Here is an 8,568-nt window from a genome sequence, read left to right as displayed (position 1 = left end):
CCCTGACCCTGTCCACTCTCCACCCTGAGTTTCTTCCCAGGAGGCTCCCCTGTGCCTCTTGCCAAAAGACACCAGGAAGGACGGCCTCTGTGATTCCCGGGACCCCTGTGGACCCACCCAGTTCTTAGGCTGAGTGTACCCTGGCCACTGCCAGGAAAGCGTGATGTGCCTTCAGTCCCCGAGCGAGCATCTCCTGAGTCCTGCCTGAGAAGGGCAGTTGGGCGAAAATGAATGAGGAGGTCCAGTCTATGCCTTCTAGAAGCTCGTATTCCAGAGCAAGAGACAGACTTGCCATCCCCAGGTGTAAGGACCTGCAGCTGGGTTACAACTGGGGGGACTTCCAAAGGGGCACCTGGAAGAGACATTTCCAGGTCTCTATCAAGGAGCAGTGAGCATTTCAGTGCGAAGCACTGTGAACACTCGGCCACGCGTGGTTATATGTGGTTTGGGTTGCTCACACGGAATGCCTGATTCTCACCCCAGGTACAACGGATATTTTTAATATTCCTCGCTACTAGTAGAATTAGGTCTTTGGCAACAAAGAGGCTGGATCCTGGCCATGGGCAGTGGTTAGATGAGTTTCGCTGTTGTTTGGTCCCTAGGTCAGATTCACTATTTAATTAATATCACGCACCACTGAAGACAAAGTAACTTCTCTGGACAGTTGGAAACACAATGACACAAAGCTGGTGGCGGGGTGTGAAGGCCCCCGTGATGCTTCCTGAAGCCCCTCTCTGGAAGCGGAGTGGCTTTCACACACCCAGCTCCTGCTGGGGCTGCCGTCCAAGGCGCTGGGGCCGAGGGCGGGCACGTGGCCATGGCGTCTGTGGCCCAGAGCTGGGCGGAGGGGAGGGGCCAGGCCTGTTGGGGACCCCGGGCTCAGTCCCTCTCCAAGGGTAAAGTGTGAATGGTCTTTGTTCTGTGTGTGGGTCAGGGCAACTGTGCGTTCAGATGGCAGCTCAGCCCCGGAAACTTTTGCAACTACGTTAACTTGCGGAGTCCTTGAGGTTCGTAATAAACACGACAGAGCTGAGGGCCTTGGATTCTCTTCTCGGCTACGTGGCTTGGGGTGGCTTTCCCTTCAGAGATTTCACTGCAGAGGGAGGTGCTGTAGGACCAGAGCAGCTGCTAGGTGGTGACCAGCAGTGTGAGACGTGTCACACTTCTGCCACCAAGGTGGTCAAAGCTGCAGGGATGCTTCACGGCAGTGCCATCTCGGTCGGGAAGGAGGCTGGGGTGTGGGGGGCAGGCGGCCTGGCCTTAGAGGAGGTCGGGCTGACAGGGCACAAGGAACTGTCGGACACCACTTTCATGGTGAAGCACAGACAAAACGCAACATCAGCAGGCTGGCAGGCTAAGGAAACTGGGGAGAAGGAAAGAGACGTGATCGGAGGCCGTGCCGCCCCCACCCTCCCCGCTGGCCTCCCTCACGGCCTCCACCGTGCTGCCCGCAAGGCCCTGCTGCTGCCCTCAAGCCCGTTTTCTTGGTTCTCCTTACCACAGAGGTGACAGGGTGACATTTTACAAATCCTTCATAAATTCTACGGGGAAGCGACGTCCGCTCAGACTGTGCCTCTTACCCTGACGGGCCCTCCCGCCGACACCGCGTCACCACGCGTATCCCAGATCCTCTTCACTGTCCCCGCCCCACGGCTGGCCTCGCCCTGGCCTCCGGCTCAGGCCCGATTCAACCAGAAGTTGGCGTCTCCCCTCGAGAAGACTCCCCCAGACCTTCCCCTTGGTTCCTGAGAGAAGCACCCAGGCCGCGAACGATTCCCACAGGCAACATCACGGTGCCTTCTCTAGCTCCCCAATTCCAGGCCGTCTTTGGGGCAATAAGAGCAGCCCATCGGGGAACATGGGATCACGAGAGTCTCCCCTGCAAGGCTGTGCTGTGAGATGATTGACACTGGACCCCCAGCCCCAAAGCTGTAGGTGTCGACTACCACCAAGTAGGTGACAAACAAGTAGCAGTGATTCATTCCTTTAACTATTTTATTTTTCTTTTTTGAGTAAGGCAACTCGGTTGAATTCAAGTTCTTACAGTTGCAGGACCTGAGAGATCCAGCTGGTGACCAGACGTGTGGTCCAGTGGCAGGTGCGTCAGGCACTGCAGCGTGGACCAGCCCATCGACCTCATGGAGGAGCTGGTGCGTGCGTCCTCAGACACCTCCTCCGAGGGCCACCGTCTGAGCTGGGGCTCTCCTTCTCTGGGGCCCAGGTGGTCAGGGTGGTGCTGAGCCCGCACATGGACACTGAGGTGCAGCTGCAAAAGCAGGCCACCCAAAACTCAGCGCCTGGAAATGACGACTCTCATCTCATTATCTCTCCTGTTTCTGGGAGGGGCGGAGCCCAGCCAGTTATCATCCGACCTCAAACAAGCATCCATGGAGCGCCTCATGCACGGTGCTTGGTGGTTGCGGATCATAAGCTTCAAAAACATAAGGACAAAGTTTCCCACTCTTCAAGCGCTTACAGTGCAGTGAGACAATGACCAATAGACATGACACTCAGGTTAGTTCCATGACATTCAAAGTTACACTGCACGGACATGAGAAGAGAAGGTGGGGCGGGGTTTGGAGGCACTGGGCCCAGCAGGATTCAGTGTCACGCTGGCCAGACAGGGTGAGCCCACTTTGGTGCCCCGACCTGAGCCAGGTGGGATTTGGGAATGAGGGGAGGGCCCCCGGGGAGGAGGCAAGGAGACCTGTTAGCAGCGATGGGGGTGTATGGTCAAAGGGTGACCAGAAGGCTGGAGCAAGCTAGAGGTTGGGGGCCAAAGTCAGAGCAGCGTCCAGGGGAGGTCATGGAGCCCATGTCCATTGCAAAGACTTGGTCTTTGATTCAGAGGGCCGGGGGGCCTCTGGGCTCTTGACCGTGTGGGGAGCCAGCCGTGGAGGATGGAGGCTGGTGGAGGGACACCAGCCAGGCTCTGGGTGGCCATCACATGTGAGGCCGGGAGACTCGGACAAGAAGCAGGCATGGAGGCAGTGAGTAGGGGTAGACACGGGGGTGCTCAGTGGTCCACCCACCGGGATGAGGACGTGGGGCTCCCGGGCTTCCCGAGCAACAGGATGGGGCAGTGGGGAGTCCAGGTGTGGAAACTCTGGGCCTAGTGTATTGGAGGTGCTGTTGGAAGAGATCCCCAGAGCCCGGCCAGGACAAGGGGTGCTGACCCCTGCCTGGCCCTGAGAGGGGCCGTCAGCCCGGGAGGTCCACACCCCCCTGGGTGAGCAAAGCTGGGCTGAGAGCGGCTGGCTGGGAGTGGGGGGTGGTCACAGCGCCAGGTCTGTACCTCCTCATCTGGGGGGGACCATGGACGCATGGGGGAGACAGGTAAGCACTGTGATTGCTCACGTAGATGGCTGACATCTGAGCTGAAGGATGGTGGTGATGCTGGTGATTGTCTTCTGTTTACGGGGATCAGGCAGCGGCTATTGTTTGTGGGGGTGCGTGCTTTTAGGCTGCCTGTCAGGAGCCCATGGAGAGGTTGGCTTGAAGGCACAGGGCTCACTTAGGTTATAAGACCCCTTTTGTCAAAAACACAGTCTTTCTTTGTCCTGGGGAGAGTACAAAGCTCACTGACCTGTGTAGACAGCTCAGCCCAGGAGAAGGTCTCGGTGTCCCATCCAGTGCCAACCCCCTCACTGATGCCTCTGTCCCGTGTCTGTGGTGGGGGTCCCCCCAGGGAATTCCAGTGCACGACCTGGAGGCTCCTTTCAGTCGTTATTAGATATGGACTCTCTTCTTCCCATCTTCCTGGAGGAGCAGGGAGCCATTTGCTGGGAGGGAAATCCCCTCTGCTGGGGCTCCTGTGTGTGGATCAAAGGCCAGGAGGCCTCAGGGAGAACAGGGCATCCGTGCTGGAGCGGGGTCAACCCTGCCCCTTTCCTCCCCTGTTGACCCCGTCAGCCTCTTTTCATTAAGTAACATCACAGGACAGGAATCATCTTTCAGCAAAACCTCTCCCTTGTTGCTCCCAAATTCTAGTTAAACGTCTCTAGCAGACCCTGGGGAGACGCACAGCTGCTCCCAGCCAAGAGAGGAAATCCATGGCAAACTCCATTCTTCTCTGCTTCGTGGCTGATTTGAAACACCTGCAAGGCAAACAGGTTCCACCCCCCCACGCTGGAGCGGAGGGTCAGAGGTCCCCAGACACCTGCAGGCCAATCTGTGCAGGCTCGGGCACTGCTCCCACCAGGGAGATGGGCAGGAGGTCCCAGAGGCTCCGCTCAGGAAGGAGGCCATCCAGTCCCTCTAAAGGCAGCAGCTGGGTACACACTGCAGCTCAGGAAACAGCAGGAGGGACGGGTCCCGAGGGCTGGCTGTGGAGCCCACCCTTCAGCCGACGCCACAGGAAGCAGGAGGGGGAGGTGGACTCGGGGTGCTGAGCGTGCTATCCCTCCCTGAGCTGGCCTGGGGAGCGGGTGTGGCCGCGGAAGATGCAGAGATAGATGAGATGGGAAGTGAGTCTGGGCTGGGAAAGGTTAGGTGCTCACGGCTTTGCCCGGGCTGTTCAGTGTTGAGCCCCGGGCTCTGCTGCTCCTCTGACACGCGGTCGACCCCTTCGCTGCCCTCCTGGTGGCATGGACGTCCTTGGAGGGGTGGCACAGTCCCTGAGTGTCCCCTGGCCACCAGGGGCCCAGCCCCCTCCTTGTGTCCCTCGGGGCCGACGGGGCACAGACGACACACAGACGTTAGGGAACGTTTAACCAAGGGCCATAGAGAAGGGTGTTGGGGGATGCAGGCGACAGTGGTTGACCAGCAGGGCTGGTCAAGGCGCTCGGTTAGCGCTGCCGGGCCTGGAGAGACCACGGGAAGGAGCAGGTGTCAAAGCCGTGGGCTTCACAGGGAAGGGCGCCTCTGGCCGGGGGACGGTGTCCATGGAGAGCTCGCAGGGATGCATCCAGGGGATAAAGCCCTCTCCCCACCCCCTCTCTCCCCACGGCCTCCTGCCAGGGCTCCTCACCGGTCAGACCCAAGGAGAAGACGGAGAACAAGGAAGCCCATCGCCGCCGCGGTCCGTGTGGTCAGCCTTGTGGGCAGAGAGCGGGCGGGGTGGGGGAGGTGCCATGGGACGAGGGACCCCCAGCTCAGACCTGCCGTCACCGCTTCTCCGTGAGCTACATAAGCTGCCCCTGCAGGTGGAGATAAGGTGCTGCTGCTCTGGGCATACTGAGGGTCACAGGGAGGGGCACAGACAGAGGGCCAGGCACAGCGGTGCCCGAGCCGCACCTTCCCCGAGCTGGGCCCGGGCAAAAGGCAGCACCGTGAACTTCCCAGGGGTGGAAGAAAGGGGAGGGGAGGCTGTGGCAGCAAATGTCCTGCTCCTGAAATGCATGTCCTCTGCACAGTCCCCAGAGCACTGATGCTGTGAGGCTGGGGAGGGAGAGGCACTGCCTCAACCGTGCAGATGGAGATACCGAGGCTCAGAGACGCCAAGTCATGTGCCTGAGGCCACACAGCCAGTCAGCAGCGGACTCAATCCTTGATCAGATTCTGATTTTGTGAGTGTTTTTCCTCCCTCTGTGCTGATGTTTTCTCCACACGATTAAAGATGATAAATAAGTTAGAATCTGAAAATACATAGCAAGGGTGAAAAACAGTGCAGCAGGAGGTACCAGCCATGGCAACTCTGTTTCAGGTTCCCCAGGTACAACTGCTATTCCGGGGATAAGGAGGGATGAGAGGCATCCCGGTAGGACATACGCTCAGCGTTGGCAAGGCCGCGCCCCCCTCATCACCCGCCTTCTTCCCAGAACTGGTGTGACTGTCCTTTGAAAGATGCATCAGATTTCCACGGATGTTCGCAGCCATCCCTCTCCTGGACGCCTGGTGCAGCTGGCAGGCAGATCAATTGGTCCAGCAGCTCCACTGCCCAAGACACAGAGCTGAGCTGACATCTTCCAGGGAAGCCCCAGAGCTTCAAGCCTGGGCACCTGGGTCTGTTCAGTACAGAGCAACAGGCAGGCGTTAGGCGTGCTGTCAGCTGAGCGGTGAAAAGGGACAAGCAGCTATGTCAAAAATGACACGCTGGCTTCTGCTGGTCTTGCAAAAGATATCTGCAGTGATGTGACTGCAGCTGACAGCCAGCAACAGAAGCGGCTGGTTTCTGTGCTGGATTGAAATTCATCCAGCTCCCTGCGTTCACAGCGATGACTTCCAATGCTAATTCTCAGCGAACCAGGCATGAAATATATGCACAGGCGCTACTCAGTTAGGGCCCTTTGGAGTTATTTGAGGTACCTGTGATGGAAACATCTGTGCCACTTGCTTTTGTGCATTTTTGTTCCCTCGGTTTTAATTATGCAGTCAAAGAATATTTGGGCAAGACGGCGAGAGAGAGCGAGAGAGAGCGAGAGAGAGAGAGAGAGAGAGAGAGAGAGAGAGAGAGAGAGAGAGAGAGAGAGAGGCGGGGGGGGGAGACCGCTGATGTAGTTCTTTTCCTCCCTGTAAGAGCGGGTGCCTGGTCAGATGTCTGAATGGGGGAGCAGAAGCAGAGAGAGGCAAACTTTCATCTTCTGCGATGACACAGGGATGCACTCTGCGTGATGCAAATGAGGTTGTTCTCAAAGCATCTCCCCACTTCCTGCCAAGCTGCCTGGGGTCGTTTAACCATTCTCCCAGCGTGACAAGTAAAGGGTGAGATTGCTGAGAGCACATCTGTGAACATAAGTAATTGATAGGGACGCCCGCAGTGGAAGGGTGGGAGAAGGACCCGGGGGAGGAAGACACGCAGCCCGGGGCTATGTGTGCCGGTGTGTGTGCGCATGAGCGTGCGCACACGTGTGCATGTGTGTGTGATTTCCCATTGAATCATCACCTGTGTTTCTAGCTCCTCAGCCTAGAGAAGCCCCATCTCGCCCTTTGTCCTCTCGTGGGGAGGGGGACCGAGCTTGGTGTGCTGAGGGAGGCTTGGAGAAGAGCTTAGGGCGCAGACCCTCTGGTCTCACAGGAACTGTGGCCGGAAGAGCCCTTCATCCCTCCTGCCCTCGGGGGGCTTCCCTCCTGGTGTTGACGAGTTGGTGGGTCGCACCTCTCTGGGGATCCAGGTGTGGCTGAGGCAGTGTCCCGGGCTCTGCGGTCCTCTCTTTGGGGCTTCAGAGTGTGCCCTTGGCTTTGCCTGTCTGCAGACATGCCCCATGTCCACCCTGAGCTCTCAAATCTAATAGCTAATGGCTTTGCAAGAAATGCCCATTGATTCCTGGAGCTGCCTTAGAGTCTACTTATTATGGGAAATACTGAAAGGTCTGTTCCCCGTCTCACCACTCCCTGGGTGAGAAAGGCTGCCAGCTGGACATGGAGAGGCAGAAGCTGTAGAAGTGGTGTTCCTGGAATTCCTGGGTCTCCTTGCAGCATCCCCAAGGTGGGGCATCGACTCCCACTCTGCAGAGGATGCACGGCCGTCCCACTGCTGAGAGAGGAAAGGCTAAACGCTTAACCCCACATTCAAGGAGCCGCACGGTCTGAGCCCAGACAGTCTCCAGGCGGGTGCTGCCCCTGGACCACGTGGGTCCCCCACTCTGCCCTCTGCACGCTGGTGCCTTTTCTCTGCGCAGCCGGCCAGCTCCATCTGTCTCACCTCTGCCTCCTTGTCCACCTGCTCTGCACCTGAGCCTCGGCCCTCCTGGCCTTGGGCTTCTGATTGCATCCACCAGCCGGGAGCTCTATGAGGGGTCGCTGCCAGGAGCGCTGCTGCGGTGCTGGCTCCTTGCTGCGGGGTTTCCAGTCTGCGTGCTTCAGCCTCAGGACACAGCCCCCAGCAGCGTGCTCGTGACCCCTCAGTGTTACCTTTCTGCAGCTGCTGTAGCACGTGAACACAAGCCATCTTACAGTCTGGAGGCCACAGTCCTTACGCAAGGTGTTGGCAGGGCTGTTTTTCTCCTGGAGCCTCAGGGGACAATCCGTTTCCTGCCTTTTCCAGCTTGTGGAGGCGCCTGCCTTCCTTGGCTTGTGGCCTCTTCCTCCATCTTCAAAGCCAGGCGTGTCTTCAGATCTCTCTCCCTCCCTCTCTGTGTCTCTCACCTTGGCCTCCATCCTCACCTCGCCTCCCCCTCGTGAGGGCCCCGTGATGGTACCAGATAATCCAGACTCTTCTCCCACCTCAAGATGCTTACTCAGTCCCATCAGCTAAGTCCCCTTGGCCGCAGAAGTGACCATATTCAACAAGTCCTGGGGATCAGGATGTGGACACCGTTGGGGCCCTTTACCATACGCCTGCCCACCTCTTCCGTGCGGTCTCCATGGTGGAGCTGCTCCATCACTAGCCCTGGGGGCTTTACTCCCCCTGTTTCCCTCTCTCCACCCAGGCCTTTGGGGTTGACCTTCTCCCTAATTGCTTCTCAAAAAACCAGTTTCTGCTGGTTTGATGGCTCTTTCTCCTTCCAGCCCGTTAGGAACCCCCATGGCGTCTTTTTATTGGAGTTCAGGTCTGGATCCCAGAGGCGCCTCTCTCGTCCCTGCTTTCCTGTTCAGAATCCCTCTGCGTGGCTCCCCCCGGATGCCCACCCACCGTCCAAAGCCCACTCTCGAGGAGCTCGGAGAATAGTGCAGACAGACCCGTGCATG

This window comes from Mesoplodon mirus (assembly GCF_964341445.2).
Source record: "Mesoplodon mirus genome assembly, chromosome: 14".
NCBI lineage: Eukaryota > Metazoa > Chordata > Mammalia > Artiodactyla > Ziphiidae > Mesoplodon > Mesoplodon mirus.
This window is presented reverse-complemented; position numbering follows the sequence as displayed.